General features: G+C 40.4%; 6 non-coding genes across 6 annotated transcripts; 1 reads left to right on the top strand and 5 right to left on the bottom strand.

Annotated features, from left to right (window-relative positions):
• Positions 1-136: 136 nt before the first annotated feature.
• Positions 137-218, bottom strand: trnal-aag (transfer RNA leucine (anticodon AAG)). The gene has a single exon. It is a non-coding gene; the product is annotated as a tRNA-Leu (tRNA).
• Positions 219-1592: 1374 nt separating this feature from the next.
• trnal-cag (transfer RNA leucine (anticodon CAG)) lies at positions 1593-1675 on the bottom strand. The gene has a single exon. It is a non-coding gene; the product is annotated as a tRNA-Leu (tRNA).
• A 1278-nt stretch (positions 1676-2953) lies between these two features.
• On the top strand, positions 2954-3026 carry trnaa-agc (transfer RNA alanine (anticodon AGC)). The gene has a single exon. It is a non-coding gene; the product is annotated as a tRNA-Ala (tRNA).
• A 2258-nt stretch (positions 3027-5284) lies between these two features.
• trnal-cag (transfer RNA leucine (anticodon CAG)) lies at positions 5285-5367 on the bottom strand. The gene has a single exon. It is a non-coding gene; the product is annotated as a tRNA-Leu (tRNA).
• Positions 5368-12739: 7372 nt separating this feature from the next.
• On the bottom strand, positions 12740-12812 carry trnaa-agc (transfer RNA alanine (anticodon AGC)). The gene has a single exon. It is a non-coding gene; the product is annotated as a tRNA-Ala (tRNA).
• A 787-nt stretch (positions 12813-13599) lies between these two features.
• trnal-cag (transfer RNA leucine (anticodon CAG)) lies at positions 13600-13682 on the bottom strand. Its single transcript has one exon. It is a non-coding gene; the product is annotated as a tRNA-Leu (tRNA).
• Positions 13683-17856: the final 4174 nt, after the last annotated feature.

Genomic DNA, 17856 nt, shown 5'->3' with positions numbered 1-17856 from the left:
ATGTTACATAAAAAAAAAAAGTTAAGAAAGGTTGTGGGTCGAAAAGGGCCAATCGCATGTGCCATACTTGGGATTGTGATTGAGTATACGTTGCATTGGGTGGGTAAACATGGAGCCGGCGTTGAAAAGCATGAGTTGGCAGCGGTGGGATTCGAACCCACGCCCCCGAAGAGACTGGAGCCTTAATCCAGCACCTTAGACCGCTCGGCCACGCTACCACTGTTTAAGATGCTGATCGAAACGAGCAACTACGTATGCAATTTCTACCTGCATTTTCCAATAGAAGTCAAAGAGGTTGCAAGTGCAATCGCCACACTTGTGATGGAGCACAAGCTACACCAAACTGGTAAACATCATTAGTTGGTGATTAACTTTCTTCTTCAGACTGGTTTTTAAATGAAAGTCAAAGAGAAGGTAGGAGCCCAGAAAGCTCAGTCGGTAGAGCATCAGACTTTTAATCTGAGGGTCCAGGGTTCAAGTCCCTGTTTGGGCGAGTTGTTTCTTAGTGCATTAGGTGAGCGGTAATGTCCCGTACTACATGCTTTGTTTAGAATGATGAAGAATTTGTACTTTGTGAGATATTATTAAGTGAAATACCATGTACTTGATAAGCTTGAAATAATAGCGCTCTGTGTGTGTAACATGTTCTCCACACCAACTAGTTGTTTCAAACAGACTGTAGTAAATAGAGGACAGTTTAAATCTATATTTATGTGTAGCCTAATAATGCGCTGAGTTTTAGATATTAATACCCACATATTTTTTGCTGCCTTAAAGACTCACTTAAATCCTGATCATAATTTTTGATGCTGCGTTTCATTAAGCGATGCCGCAACGAGTTTCATATTACATGATACCCTTAAATAATCATAATGTATCTGCACTGGAGAATGCGGGCATCGATCCCGCTACCTCTCACATGCTAAGCGAGCACTCTACCATTTGAGCTAATTCCCCTTACGATGCTCCCTTGTTCCCATTTTGAAGGTTGTGATATTACTTTAAACTTACCTTTTCTTTTTCATGTAATTACTGATATTTTACTGGATCTCTGCTGATATCTTGTGGGCCATATTGACTAATCAGTGAAAATTAATGTTTCCTTGTATAATAAAACCATTATGCTTATTTAGCTTTAATTAGCTTTAATTATTAAAGAGTTAATAAGATAGTGATGGTGAAACTAAAAACCTTTAATTACCATCACTAAGTGTTTTTACCATCACAACAAGATATGTGTTGGCAATGACATGTTGAGGTAATGACAGTTTTTACTTAGGAAAAAAGTAAACAGCTAGTATACAATGTACTTTACATCAATTTAAATAATGTGAACATTTCAATTGTAAAATACTGCTGTAACAATGTAAATGGACGCTGAATAAACATACTTTATGATCAGGATGAATACATGTTTAAATTTCTCACACTTTTAGAGATCAAAAACCAAGGTCCTGGCATCCATGCGGATGTTACTTTGACACGTACCACCTACCTCAGCATTGTTGCAGACCATGTACACCCAGTTCATGCAAACTGTATTCCCTGATGGCTGTGTCCTCTGAAGAAGTAAACTTGCATAAAGCATGAGATGTCAGAAGTGGGATTCGAACCCACGCCTCCAGGGGAGACTGCGACCTGAACGCAGCGCCTTAGACCGCTCGGCCATCCTGACATGCTTGCAAGGTTCTAATGCCAATAACCAACAACACTCCCACATGGCCAAAGATTTGTACAAAGTGCTGAATCTTTTCACATTATTATGTATGTTAGAGGGTTAAAGACATAAATTTGTATAAAGCACTATTAATTATTAAAGAGTTAATAAGATAGTGATGGTGAAACTAAAAACCTGTTATTACCATCACTAAGTGTCTTTACCATCACAAGAAGTTATGTGTTGGTAATGACATGTTGAGGTAATGACAGTTTTTACTTAGGGAAAAAAGTAAACAGCTAGTATACAATGTACTTTACATACATTTAAATAATGTGAACATTTCAATTGTAAAATACTGCTGTAACAATGTAAATAGAAGCTGAATAAACATACTTTATGATCAGGATGAATACATGTTTAAATTTCTCACACTTTTAGAGATCAAAAGCCTGGATCCTGGCATCCATGTGGATGTTACTTTGACACGTACCACCTACCTCAGCATTGTTGCAGACCATGTACACCCAGTTCATGCAAACTGTATTCCCTGATGGCTGTGTCCTCTAAAGAAGTAACTTCGTATAAAGCTTGAGATGTCAGAAGTGGGATTCGAACCCGTAAACTGCTTAATCTTTTCACATTATTATGTATTGTAAATGTACTTACTGTAACCCTTTGTCACTAGGCTGTAAACCAAAAATCAATAGAAAGGGAGCCCCATATGAGATCTCCAACTGACCAAATAATGTTTTTGGGTGGACCATTCTTAGCACTGTAACGGCACTAGCATGTTAGGGTGTGTTTTCTCTAGTCTGAGTGTATTAGGTACAGCCTTCTTGTTGGGTTTTTAACTGACTGGATTATTTATTAAGATTAATTATTATTCATTAAGAACTCAAACCCTGTTTGTGCTCGTTGTAGGCTATTCAATTGTCCACTAGATGACATAATATGAATAAAGTTTCATCGCATGCTGACCTGTGTGGAATACAACTGATGTATGTAGCACTAAGAAGTGTTTCTTAAGGGTTCTTTTAGGTGTTCTTGGTAGAACTGTTTCTACTTGAAGAACCATTTAGTATAATTTAAGGTTCTCTGCTAACTCAATTTGATTTTTATGGATTTTTTTTATTTTGCCACATATAAATGCACATAACATTTTAATGAAAAACAACGCATAATATAGAAAACAGTACGTGAGCTTAAACATGTTGCACCCTCACTTTATAATGCAGCATTAACACTCTGTTAGTACATTACAATTTACAAAGGGTAAAGGAAAGTTTTGTGTAAGGGGAATTAGCTCAAATGGTAGAGCGCTCGCTTAGCATGCGAGAGGTAGTGGGATCGATGCCCACATTCTCCAGTTCACAAACATTATGATCATTTTGCAATCTGAAAAGATGAAATTACGGTAAAATTCGTTGCAGCATCAACCATAAGGCTAGTCTGTCCGTGTTACAATGTCAGTAACGCCCTATTTACGCTCAAACAGTTTTGTTTACATACCTTTTTTGTTTTGTTTTGACAGAAACGCATAAACTTATAATTTTTTATAATGTTTTATTATTTGATACTGTTACAATTGATACATTATAAAGTATTGTACATATTTAAGTTCGGTGGCATAATTGGCTTGCTTTTAAAAACGACCACAGTGCGCCATCTACAGGCCATTCTTGGTACGTCTTGTTAAAACGTAGCCAATGGAAAACTGGTGCCCACACTTCTGTGGCTTGGGATCTACTATTTCAGTCAACAGGTCATCGGGATCTACTTTTTAAAAAGGTTGGTCTCATCATTTTTCAAGAATGCTTTAAAGCTTTTTTAAATGCGCTTCATTTGCCTGTATTGATATTCAGCATTACAGGGCAAGCGTGGGTCCAGTGTCAAGAACACGGGGCTCAAGACAAAAATACACCCTGGACAGGGCGCGTCAAACCATCGCAAAGCATCACACACTAATTTATCCACTCACTCACACATACAGGTGCAATTTAGAGCAGCAATTACACCTACTGGCACATTTTCAAACCCGGAGGAAAGCCACGCATACATGGTGAGTATACACCGATCAGCCATAACATTAAAACCACCTCCTTGTTTCTACACTCACTGTCCATTTTATCAGCTCCACCATATAGAAGCACTTTGTAGTTCTACAATTACTGACTGTAATCCATCTGTTTCTCTACATGCTTTTTTATCCCCCTTTTATGCTGTTCTTCAATGGTCAGGACTCTCCCAGGACCACTACAGAGCAGGTATTATTTGGGTGGTGGATCATTCTCAACACTGCAGTGACACTGACATGGTGGTGGTGTCTTAGTGTGTTGTGCTGGTATGAGTGGATAAGACATAGCAGCGCTGCAGGTTTTTAAACACCTCATTGTCACTGCTGGACCGAGAACAGTCCACCAACCAAAAACATCTAGCCAACAGCACCCTGTGGGCAGTGTCCTATGACCACTGATGAAGGTCTAGAAGATGACCAACTCAAACAGCAGCAATAGATGAACGATCATCTCTGACTATCTCTACAAGGTGGACCAACTAGGTAGGAGTGTCTAATAGAGTGGACACGGTATTTAAAAACTCCAGCAGCGCTGCTGTGTCTGATCCACTCATACCAGCACAACACACACTAACACACCAACACCATGTCAGTGTCACTGCAGTGCTGAGAATGATCCACCATCTAAATAATACCTGCTCTGTAGTGGTCATGTCAATAATTGTAGAACTACAAAGTGCTTCTATATGGTGAATGGAGCTGATAAAATGGACAGTGAGTGTAGAAACAAGGAGGTGGTTTTAATGTTATGGCTGATTAGTGTAAACTCACACACTGTTGTATGTGCTTGCATGACTGTAGGACGCGTTTTCAGTGCATTACCGTAATATCCATAAAATGTGTCCTTGCGATTTCAGTGCAGAAAAGTTTGTGTAGAGACTGCAGCAGCGGATACTGTGTTTGTTTAGAAATTGTGGTCATACTTTATTAACAAGGTAAGTTTATTTTTTAAAGAAAAGTTTGTGTATATTAGCTTCTGGATATTTTCGGATGCTACGGACAAAACTGTGTTGTACTGCTATGATGATACGACTATGTTCCAAACTCTTTTAGACTCTTCCAACACCGTTAGCGCTTCTCTCAGTTAGTTCAGCTCATTAAATATATTATCTACTGTATCCCTTATCTTTACAAACCCAATTCCAAAAATGTTAAGACAGAAGAGAAAATGTCAATGTAAATAGACAGCAGTTTGTAAAAGATGTTATTTATATTCTAGCATACAAACGTACATCGCTCCAAAATATGAATGAACGCTTCAGTCAGGGTTGCCAGATTGCGCATCTCAAAGTCCGCCAAAATGCATGGAAAACCGCCGAACACACTCACGAAAAACAGCCGATAATCAGCGCTTAAACAATATTAAACCAGTTAAACATGACCTACTACTGCTGATATCTCACAAATCAGTGATTATAAATTATTAATGGCATTTGAAATAATAAAAAACTAAGACTAACTAGTACTAAGATTTGTACTAACTGTTATTTCTTTTCACATTATTATGTATGGTAGAAAGGTAAAGATGTAAATTTGTATAAAGTATGAGCTGTCAGAAGTGGGATTCGAACCCACGCCTCCAGGGGAGACTGCGACCTGAACGCAGCGCCTTAGACCGCTCGGCCATCCTGACTAGCTGGAGCACCACACACATCACCCTCGCCCCACACGGACTAATATTTGTACAAACTCCTGAATCTTTTCACATTATTATGTATGGTAAATTTACTGACTGTAACCCATCTGCTGCACTCTACACTTTGTCACTAGGCTGTAAATCATATATCAATGGAAAGAAAGCCCCATATAAGCACTCCAACTGACCAAATAATGTTTTTTGGGTGGACCATTCTTAGCACTGTAACGTCACTAGCGTGTTAGGGTGAACTGAAGTTCATATGCGTGTGAAGGCAGACGAGTGAATACTTTTGGCAATAAAACCTTTTTATATTAATTGTTAAAATTCTTGAAAGTTTTACAGGACAACGTATGTTAAAGTTTGTAATTTATGTCACATCCTTGTGGGATTAAAGCAGGTTGCAGAGCCCGAATAGCTCAGTCGGTAGAGCAGTAATGTCCCGTACTACATGGTTTATTTAGAAAGTTAAAGAATTTGTACTTTGTGAGATGTTTCTAAGTGAAATAGCATGTACTTGATCAGCTTGAAATAATAGCACACTGTATGTGTAACATGTTCTCCACACCAACTAGTTGTACGCCCAGCTGTTTCAAACAGACTGTAGTAATTGCACTACATTAAACAGTTGGTGTATCCTGCACTATTTTGGACCTTACATAATGCAGCATCAACACTCTGTTAGTACATTACAATTTACAAAGCGTCCTTTGTAGGGGGAATTAGCTCAAATGGTATCGCGTTTGCTTAGCATGCGAGAGGTAGCGGGATTAATTCCCGCATTCTCCAGTGTACAAACATTGTGATCATTTAATGGCATCACGTAATACCAAAGTCAATGCGTCATTGCTCACTGAAACTATATCTTTTCAGTTTGTTATGTATCTTATTGGGTTAAAGATGTAAATTTGTATTAAGCATGAGCTGTCAGAAGTGGTATTCAAACCCACGCCTCCAGGGGAGACTGCGACCTGATCGCAGTGCCTTAGACCGCTCGGCCATCCTAACTACCTGAGTTATTATCAACACCACCCTCGCCCTACACGGACTAAGATTTGTACAAACTGCTTAATCTTTTCACATTATTATGTATGATAAATTTACTGACTGTAACCCATTTGCTGCACTGTACACTTTGTCACTAGGCTGTAAGCCATATGTCAATCGAAAGGGAGCCCCATATGAGATCTCCAACTGACCAAATAATGATTTTTTGAAAGGGTTCTTTTTGTTTTCTTTAGTATAATTCAAGGTTCTTTGCTAACTCAATTTGATTTTTATGGATTTTTTTTTCTCTTGCCACATATAAATGCACATAACATTTAAGGACTGGAAAACAGTCGTGCAGTTGATATAGAAAAAAAGGAAAAAGGTGAAAGAAAGGAATCTGTTTGTAATCTACCTGCAAAATTCTCCTCCAGAGATGTTTTTCTTTGTGTGTGTAAACAGCAACAGCAACGAATTGTACCCCCAGCCATTTCAAACACACTGTAGTAAAAAGAGGACCGTTTGAAACTATAATTATGTGCAGCCTAATAATGCACTGAGTTGTACATATTAATACCCACATATTTTATGTCAAATTAAATGCTTTTTTTTTTTTGTTCAGTTCTTGCCTTACAAAGCCGTTTTGTTACTGCACTGCACAAAACAGTTGGTATATCCTGCACTATTTTGGCCCTTACATACAGTGTATCACAAAAGTGAGTACACCCCTCACATTTCTGCAAATATTTTATTATATCTTTTCATGGGACAACACTATAGAACTAAAACTTGGATATAACTTAGAGTAGTCAGTGTACAACTTGTATAACAGTGTAGATTTACTGTCTTCTGAAAATAACTCAACACACAGCCATTAATGTCTAAATGGCTGGCAACATAAGTGAGTACACCCCACAGTGAACATGTCCAAATTGTGCCCAAAGTGTCAATATTTTGTATGACCACCATTATTATCCAGCACTGCCTTAACCCTCCTGGGCATGGAATTCACCAGAGCTGCACAGGTTGCTACTGGAATCCTCTTCCACTCCTCCATGATGACATCACGGAGCTGGTGGATGTTAGACACCTTGAACTCCTCCACCTTCCACTTGAGGATGCGCCACAGGTGCTCAATTGGGTTTAGTCCATCACCTTCACCTTCAGCTTCCTCAGCAAGGCAGTTGTCATCTTGGAGGTTGTGTTTGGGGTCGTTATCCTGTTGGAAAACTGCCATGAGGCCCAGTTTTCGAAGGGAGGGGATCATGCTCTGTTTCAGAATGTCACAGTACATGTTGGAATTCATGTTTCCCTCAGTGAACTGCAGCTCCCCAGTGCCAGCAACACTCATGCAGCCCAAGACCATGATGCTACCACCACCATGCTCGACTGTAAGCAAGATACAGTTGTCTTGGTACTTCTCACCAGGGCGCCGCCACACATGCTGGACACCATCTGAGCCAAACAAGTTTATCTTGGTCTCGTCAGACCACAGGGCATTCCAGTAATCCATGTTCTTGGACTGCTTGTCTTCAGCAAACTGTTTGCGGGCTTTCTTGTGCGTCAGCTTCCTTCTGGGATGACGACCATGCAGACCGAGTTGATGCAGTGTGCGGCGTATGGTCTGAGCACTGACAGGCTGACCTCCCACGTCTTCAACCTCTGCAGCAATGCTGGCAGCACTCATGTGTCTATTTTTTAAAGCCAACCTCTGGATATGACGCCGAACACGTGGACTCAACTTCTTTGGTCGACCCTGGCGAAGCCTGTTCCGAGTGGAACCTGTCCTGGAAAACCGCTGTATGACCTTGGCCACCATGCTGTAGCTCAGTTTCAGGGTGTTAGCAATCTTCTTATAGCCCAGGCCATCTTTGTGGAGAGCAACAATTCTATTTCTCACATCCTCAGAGAGTTCTTTGCCATGAGGTGCCATGTTGAATATCCAGTGGCCAGTATGAGAGAATTGTACCCAAAACACCAAATTTAACAGCCCTGCTCCCCATTTACACCTGGGACCTTGACACATGACACCAGGGAGGGACAACGACACATTTGGGCACAATTTGGACATGTTCACTGTGGGGTGTACTCACTTATGTTGCCAGCTATTTAGACATTAATGGCTGTGTGTTGAGTTATTTTCAGAAGACACTAAATCTACACTGCTATACAAGCTGTACACTGACTACTCTAAGTTATATCCAAGTTTCATGTCTATAGTGTTGTCCCATGAAAAGATATAATGAAATATTTGCAGAAATGTGAGGAGTGTACTCACTTTTGTGATACACTGTAATGAGTTCTTTCTGTGTCCTGACTGACCTTATTGATGACTGATTCAGTATTATCTTAAAATGACAAGCACAAAAAACTGAATAGCTTAGTGTGCAGTGATAACCATTGTTATAGTTGTCATTGTAGCATACACTGTTGCTCAGTTACAGACTAACCCAACATAACACTAGCACAGTCTAGTTTAAACCAAAAGTAGATTTATCTCAGGTGCGTGTAAGTGCAGCATATTCTTTTATTTTATTTTATTTTCATCAAACATTTTTATCTTGGACGGGGTTGTGGTGGGTCATTTTTTACTGGGAATTTCTGGGCGGAGGGAAAGTATACAGTATATACACAATATTAAAATATAAAGAAAACAAAAGAATACTAATTCTGTAAAAAAAAAGTGTTTACCAGTATACCTGCCTCTCGCTCACACTAACAGAACATATACTGCCGAACTGAACTGTTTGGGGCAGTCTGCCGATTTTTATATGACTCAAAGAGCCAATCAGGAATAAGCAAGGAAATATCTTCACACTGTAAAACAAAATGCATTTTTGTGATTGGTTCAGAGATAATTTTAAAAATAGCCGTTGCTTGCATTGTGCTTGGGGGGGCAAAGACACAATTTGGGGGGGGCAATGCCCCCCTCAGCCCCCCCCCTAGCGCCGGCCCTGGTTCTACCTAATGTTTAGTCATGTGATGTTCAAGTCAATGCAGACACAAGTACTACAATGAGCAATATAGAAATATAAAAAGTCATTCGTTTGCATGAATAGTTAAAAGCTACTGAATGGATTGTTGGATGGATAAATGCATTTAGATTCCCTCGATTTTACTTCATGGTAAAAACCCTACACAGACAGAAGAACAAAATAAATAGTATGAAGACCATGTTTTTAACTACAGTGCGTTACAAGTCTAAATGTTATTTACAAGTCCCTACTTAGCTCACGGGAAAATGTGCTTAAAAGTTTGCAATGCTTCTGCATTGGAGAATGCGAGCATCGATCCAGCTACCCCTCGCATGCTATGCGAGCACTCTACCATTCGAGCTAATTCCCCTTACGATGAACCTCCTTTAGCCTTTTGTAAATTGTAATGTACTATCAGAGCGTTGATGCTGCATTATAAAGTGAGGGTGCAACGTGTTTAAGCTCACATACTCTTTTCTGTATTATGCCTTGCTTTTAAACCATCACAGACTCTGTTTATCGCAGCCTTTAGGACGATCGAAACCCAATCAAAACTGTCTTTGTACCACTGATAGACTGACTTAAGGGTTGATGCTGCATTTTTTTAGATTAGATTAGATTAGATTCAACTTTATTGTCATTACACATGTACAAGTACAATGCAACGAAATGCAGTTTAGCATCTAACCAGAAGTGCAATAAGCAGAAAGTGCAGAATAAACAGTTTTTATGATATACATTATTTACAGGGGGTAAATAGCAGTGGTATAAACAGGATCTATAAACTATACTATAAACAAGATATGTAGCTGAAAACAATATACATATTAAGGTGCAGATTAATATTAAGGTGCTATGCAGGTTAAAGTGATTAAGGTGCTATGGACACGATCAAGGAATGAGTACGTAAAAACATAATAAACAGATATATACAGTATTTATGAGATTTATGTACAAATGAGGTATGTACCAGTGAAATACAAAGCGGAAAAAGGATAAAAATTATCATGTTTGTAGTGTGTGTGTGTGTGGGGGGGGGGTTAACGGGGGACAGAGTTCAATATGGAGACAGCTCTGGGGAAAAAGCTGTTCCTCAGTCTAGTAGTCCTTGTCCGGAGGCTCCTAAAGCGCCTGCCAGAGGGCAGAAGGGCAAATAGTCTGTGTGCAGGGTGGGAGGAGTCCTTAAGAATGCTGCGAGCTCGACGCAGACAGCGTTTCCTCTGGACGTCCTCAATGGGTGGAAGTGAAGTCCCTGTGATGCGCTGGGCCGTTTTCACCACTCGCTGCAGTGCCTTGCGGTTTGCAACAGTGCAGTTTCCATACCAGACTGTGATACTGCTGGTCAGGATACTTTCTATTGCACATTGGTAAAAGTTCACCAGGATGGCCGAAGACAGATGGTGTTTCCTGAGTGTCCTCAGGAAGAAGAGGCACTGGTGAGCCTTATTGGCCAAGCTGGAGGTGTTGGTGGTCCAGGACAGGTCCTCCGAAATGTGGGTCCCCAAAAACTTGAAGCTGGAGACACGTTCAACAGCTATTCCGTCTATGTGGATGGGGTCATGCGTGCCTCCTCCTTCCCTCCTGAAGTCCACGATGAGCTCTTTAGTTTTGTTGTTGTTGAGGAGCAGATTGTTGTCCTCACACCATGTGGCCAGATGCTGTACCTCCTTCCTGTAGGCTGTCTCATCGTTGTTACTGATGAGTCCAATCACCGTGGTGTCGTCAGCAAACTTAATGATGGAGTTGGATCCATGCACAGGCCTGCAGTCGTGGGTGAAAAGGGAGTAGAGGAATGGGCTCAGCACACAGCCCTGTGGTACGCCTGTATTGAGTGAGATGGTGATGGAGTAGGTGTGGCCTGACCTAACATGCTGAGGTCTGTTGGTAAGAAAGTCCATAATCCAGTGACAAACGGAGGTGTTAATACCCAGATCTCCAAGTTTAGTGACTAACTTGGAAGGGATTACAGTATTAAATGCTGAGCTGAAGTCAAAAAACAGCATTCGTGCTTTTTAAAGGGGATGTCATTTTTCAGCATTTTAAAGGGGATGTCGTGAGTTTCAGCTGTTCATCTTTTATGAAGCAGTTTCACCAGATGAAAAACCATTCAAAAGTCACGTACCGCTACTTTAACAAAAAGTCATTTTAGATAAAACCGAGACATTTCAAAATTGGAGAATTATAAATTATTGTGTGTTTGTGTAGCCCAATTACAATTTGGAGATTACTAATATTTTGTTTATGTTAATTTATAACTAGTAAATAAGTTGTTCTTATTTGTTCTGTAAATAATGTTCTGGTTGTTTTATGCTGTTTAAAGTAAAGTGTATGTATAGCCCTCCCTTGATTTATTTTAAGCCAATCAGCATGAACTGTCACAGGTCGGGAAAAGAGCGGGAGAAAGTGGGTGGAAAAGAAGAAAAAAGTGGAGAAAATAGGGTGATGTGAAACGTGTCATGTAAGCGGGTAAAACACCTGTTTAGGATTTATCTCTGTTGATGCGTAAAGACAAACAGACAGTGAGTCTTATATTAACATCTTGCAGTCGATTAGTGACATTGTTTATGCTGTATCAGCCGTGAACTTCGTCTCTTGAGTTTTCGTGCATGGACATTGAAGGCAGTACGCTTCCTCAGCAGCTGTGCCGATTACAGTGGATTAAAAGCATCGGATTAACTCTGATTGTTTCATCCAAGATCAAAAGGAAAAAGACTGGTGGATTTTTTCTGTTTCATCCATGTAAACAAAGAACGTGGACAGCCTTTTTTTAGTTAGTTATTTACCTAACTGCCGGCTTAGGAGGGATTGATAATATTTTGAATATTACTGATGGTAATTTAAGTGAATCTGTATTATAACATTTTTGTAAAATATATTGGGGTTTGAAATGCATATTAATGATTGTGTAAATGAGTAAATAGTTAATTTGTTTAAGTATTATTAACGTATACAAGTTTGGTATGTGAGTCAGGGATAACATTAATACAGCTACTGTAAATGGTGTTAGTCGCAGGTTTTTTTGTGCAAGGTTAGTACCACATATATATAGGGTAATTGAAGTAGTTTTTTTGGTTTAAATAAGAGTATAGTTTAAATATAAAATAACCGTAAGTACTGATAAGTAGTGGCCCTTTTAAATCCTTACATTACCACAAAGAAAGAGATTTCTTAAACAATTAAAAGAAGTCAAGGAGCGCTTTCCAAATACAGCCAGGGGTGCTAGGGGGCGCTACATTTGTCAGTTTAAACAAGTCAAAAAAGGTCTTTAAACCAAACGATTTGAGTAAAAATAGAGCATAACTGTCATTGTAGAACTTACAGACTGACCTAACGTTTGATGCAGCATTTCAGTGAGCAACGACTTTTATATTATGTGTTGCCTTTAAGTGATCATAATGTTTCAGCATTGGAGAATGTGGGCATCGATCCCACTACCTCTCGCATGCTAAGCGAGTGCTCTACCATTTGAGCTAATTCCCCTTACACAGAAACTTCCTTTAGGATTTGTAAATTGTAATGTACTAACAGAGCGTTGATGCTGCATTATAAAGTGAGGGTGCAACGTGTTTGAGCTCACGTACTGTTTTCTGTATTATGCGTTGTTTTTAAACCATCACAGACTCAGTTTATTTAAAACGTTGATCTTAGCCTTTAGGACGAACAATGTGAGGTCTTTTATGAAGTGCATTTTTTCTTTGATTTTGTTGGACCTGTAGGAGATTGTCCTGTTCTTGTTGCAGCTCTGCTGGAGGGTTATTTTCTTGGTGTTTGTGGTGGTGGTGGTGGTGGTGGGGGGGTCTTTGTTCCCATTTTGGTTTATTTAGTATATGATGTACTTTACATCCATTTCAATATTGTGAACATTTCCATTTTTGTCGTAAAATACTGCTGTAACAATGTAAATGGACGCTGAATGAACATTCTTAAATGGATATTTAAGTATTTAATTACATATTTAAATGGATGTAAAGTACATCATATACTAAATAAACCAAAATGGGAACAAAGACCCCACCACCACAAACACCAAAAAAATAACCCTCCAGCAGAGCTGCAACAATAAACAGAGCAAGATCAGGATGAATACATGATTCAGTTTCTCACATTTTCAGTGATCAAAAGCCTGGGTCCTGGCATCCACGTGGATGTTACTTTGACACGTACCACCTACTTCAGCATTGTTGCAGACCATGTACACCCTTTGATGAAAACTGTATTCCCTGATGGCTGTGTCCTCTAAAGAAGTAGATTTGTATAAAGCATGAGCTGTCAGAAGTGGGATTCGAACCCACGCCTCCAGGGGAGACTGCGACCTGAACACAGCGCCTTAGACCGCTCGGCCATCCTGACCTGAACGCACATTATGAAAGACAATTTTCCCCAACACCCCCACATGGCCAAAGATTTGTACGAACTGCTGAATCTTTTCACATTATTATGTATGTTAGAGGGTTAAAGACATAAATTTGTATAAAGCACTAGCAGTCAGAAGTGGGATTCAAACCCACGCCTCAATGAGAGACTGACCTGAATGCAGCGCGTTAGACTGCATCCTGACTAGCTTGGGTACCATCGACACCACCCTCGCCCCACACGGACTAAGATTTGTACGAACTTTTCACATTATTATGAGTAACTGTGATGATGTCAAGGCGCCAGACACATCACCAGTAACACCAGATTCTGTCAGACTCCCAAGCATGGCTGGATTACTGACCGGGCCAGTGGGGCCAGCGCCCAGGGGCCCTTGGGCATTTTGGGCATTTTGCGATGCCTATCAACATTTATGATACAATATATTTTTATTTCCGAGGGCCCTCCATTTTAAGGATCCTCTGACTATTAGGGACTTTGACCCCAGGGCCTCTTGGGGGCCCTAGCCATGCTTTTGGGGCCCTTATGAAAATGGATGAGGCGTTGTGGCACTGCTCTGACTTCGACTTCTGGCTATTAGGGGTCCTAGAAAAGAGGGGGGCATATTTTTAGAGGGCCCTGGTTATGAGAGCCCCTACCAGGGGGCCCTAGAGAAGAGCAGGGCATACCATTAGAGGGCCCTTGATCATGAGGGGCCCTGCTATGGGTCCCTTGACTTCCATAGAAGTCGTTTACCATGGCTCCTTGACTTTCTAGGGACCTACAAATTGCCAGGCAAGCTACCATATTTCATAACAGACGTTTTGTGGCAAATATGCGATTCAGGCCCTTACTTAATGTTTCTGAATTTGTATTGTTTCAAAATTATTATGTTCAATTTCTCTTAAGCGCAGAGACACAAATTAATTTAGCAATTTCAAGCAGTTTGAATGCATACACACACTTAACTGAGCTATTTGATGTTCTTTTCATGCCTGACAATATGTCCAACAGTGAGCTCACTTTAAAGGCTAACTCACTCGCTGCAGCATATCCTTCAGATCTGAACATGAGCCTGGCAGATGAATTGATACAATACAAATCATTCATAACAGAAAAAGAAAAATGTCCTAGTAAAATGCTCAAAACCATGATAAATTTGAATTTACAGTCAACCTTTCCAAATGTCTACATAGCACTTAGACTTTTTTTGACTGTGCCTATCACAAATTGTGAAGGGGAGCGTTCATTCTCCAACTGGCTCGTATTAAGAATGAACTCAGCGGGGGTCGGGGGGGGTTAGGGTCCAGACTATCCTTAATCCGTCCTTGCTCCCAAGCTATCTTAAACATGTGTGCACACATTAATGATTAGACAGATGTAGGAGTATGAGCTCATAAAAATATGCATATGCTTATGTTGTTGATAATGCCTGGATTGTAAATGGATACACTGTTTTAATGATCCTTTCAGTGACCCGTGAATGGTATGCTCCAAAAAAGGGGGAGGGGCATCCGAGTTATAAACTTCACATCAAAACTGCTAAAAGGTGTGTATTCATTATTAGGCATTAAGGGCATTACAACTACCCCATACCACCCCCAGACTGACGGCATGGTAGAACGTTTTAACAAAACCCTGAAATCTATGCTGAAAGAGTTTGTGGATGACACTGGCTCGGATTGGGACACATGGCTCCCCTATTTATTTTTTGCTTACAGAGAGGTCCCACAAGCTTCTTCAGGCTTCGCTCCCTTTGAACTGCTGTATGGAAGAGAAGTGAGAGGGCCATTGGATGTCCTTAAAGAGGCATGGGAAGGTGACAACCCTACTGAAAAGTTGAATATTCTTTCCTTTGTGCTCAAAATGCAGGACAAATTGGCAGATCTCTCGGTAAAGGTACGTGAAAACATGGCGGCAGCTCAAGCAAAGCAAAAGAGGTGGTACGACAAGGCAGCAAGATGTCGGGAGCTAAAACCAGGTGATAGAGAACTCATTCTGTTACCAACTTCTGACACTGGTCTACTTGCAAAATGGCAAGGACCATACACTGTCCGCAAGAAGAACTGGTGCTGCCAGATCGGAAGAAACAAGTGCAGAGCTTCCACATCAATATGCTCAGGAAATGTCACCAGAAAGAGCCCCCAGCAGCCCTCAACTAGTGGATAAGAGCAATTGGAGAAGAGGAAGAGCACCAAGAGCAGTATTTTCCGGGCTCAAGCACAGCACCAGGCACACCGGGTGTGTCACATCTCAGTGAGGACCAGCAGGATAAAGATAGCAAAGATTCTGCCAGCGTCACTCTTCAGTGCAGAGCCAGGGAGGACAAACATGACGCAGCACAAGATCCAGCTAGCAAAGACCGAGCCTATCCGGCAAACGTGTTGCATAGTGCCAGCCCGTCTAGTCCCTGACCTGAAAAATGAGGTGAAGGCAATGCTGGAGATGGATGTTATTGAGCCATCATCCAGTGAGTGGTGTAGCCCTGTAGTGCTGGTGCCGAAAAAGGACGGAGGACTGTGATTTTGTGTGGATTTTTCCAAGTTGAATGCTGTCTCTACTTTTGACCCATACCCCATTCCTAGAGCTGACGAACTGATAGAGAGGTTGGGTAAGGCAGCTTTCCTTACCACCCTTGATTTATGTAAGGGATATTGGCAAGTCCCATTGGACCCAGCAGTGCGAGAATTGACTGCATTTCGGGTGCCAAGTGGACTATATCATTTAAAAGTGATGGCTTTTGGGCTGCATGGAGCAGCAGCAACTTTTCAAAGACTTATGGATAAAGTACTGAGAGGCACTGACGAGTATGCTGCAGCATATATTGATGATGTGATTGTTTACAGCGCGACATGGGAAGAGCACCTGAAACATCTTGTCTTCCAGAAACTCGCGGCTGCAGGTCTGACAATCAATCCAGCCAAGTGCAGCATCGCCAGGTCCGAGGTTTCCTACTTAGGGTACATGCTTGGAAGCAGAGTCATCAGACCACAGGTAGATAAGGTCGAGGCCATCAGAGCAAGTCCAGTTCCAACAACCAAGAAAAGGGTAAGATCGTTCTTGGGATTAGTTGGATGGTTTAGACGTTTTATTCCTGACTTTGCCAGCCGGGCAGCCGTTTTAACAGACCTCACAAAAAAGGACATGCCCCAGAGAGTGCGATGGACCCCTGAATGTGAAGCAGCTTTCCAGGATCTTAAGAACTGTATGTGTTCAGAACCGGTATTGAGGAGTTCGGACTTTAGTAAACCTTTCATAGTGCAAACAGACGCTTCAGGTCTGGGTCTAGGAGCAGTTTTACTCCAGGGGCAAGGGGAAGAACAAAAACCCATTTTGTACATTAGTCGGAAGTTGTTTCCCAGAGAGACTAGATACTCAGCTAGGGCTGGGCGATATGGATCAAAAATAATATCTCGATATTTTTTAGCTGAATGGCGATATACGATATATATCTCGATATTTTTTCATCCCATACGGTAATAACAAAAAGACACTTCTGAGACAAAGCTACATGTTCCAAATGTTATACAAGCACTTTTATTAACATTCAGCTGTAGATAAACATGAGAAATTCCTCAAAAATAAACTATTGGCATATATTAAATCAGGGGTCACCAACCTTTTTGAAACAGAGGGCTACTTTAAGGGTACTGAGTAAGCCAAAGGGCTACTTGTAGGATACAAACTTCCTGAATAACATAAGGTTGCATGGTTTACCTTTAATGATAATATTATGATTAATAATAATAATAATAAATATTCATATATGTGAAGAGACTGTCTGATCACATGTTAATTATTTCTTGCAATAATTATTAACAATGATGTACCATGGCAGGAAACACAGAAATATTTAAACATGTAACATTATTTATTTCTGAAAGTCAGAGTGATCACATCTCTGATATTTTTGTAAATATTGTTCCTGACAGTTTTGTATGAATGAGCATATTTGTAGCATTTTGACCAAAATCACACAATTTTTATTTATTTATTTATTTATTTTTTATAAATTATGACCTCTGTAGCATTTTTTTTAGGAAATCATTAACAGTCCCATCTTCAAATAATGTCCCGTTTGTACTGATCCCGTTTGTACTGATCACTACTTTTGTTTTAGAACAAATCATGAACTCTGTCCCATGTTTATACAAATGATCAGTTACGTAAG

This window comes from Trichomycterus rosablanca, chromosome 10, assembly GCF_030014385.1.
Source record: "Trichomycterus rosablanca isolate fTriRos1 chromosome 10, fTriRos1.hap1, whole genome shotgun sequence".
NCBI classification, from domain to species: Eukaryota; Metazoa; Chordata; class Actinopteri; order Siluriformes; family Trichomycteridae; genus Trichomycterus; species Trichomycterus rosablanca.
The sequence above is the reverse complement of the archived record's forward strand: the minus strand, read 5'-3'. Positions and strand labels throughout refer to the sequence as shown.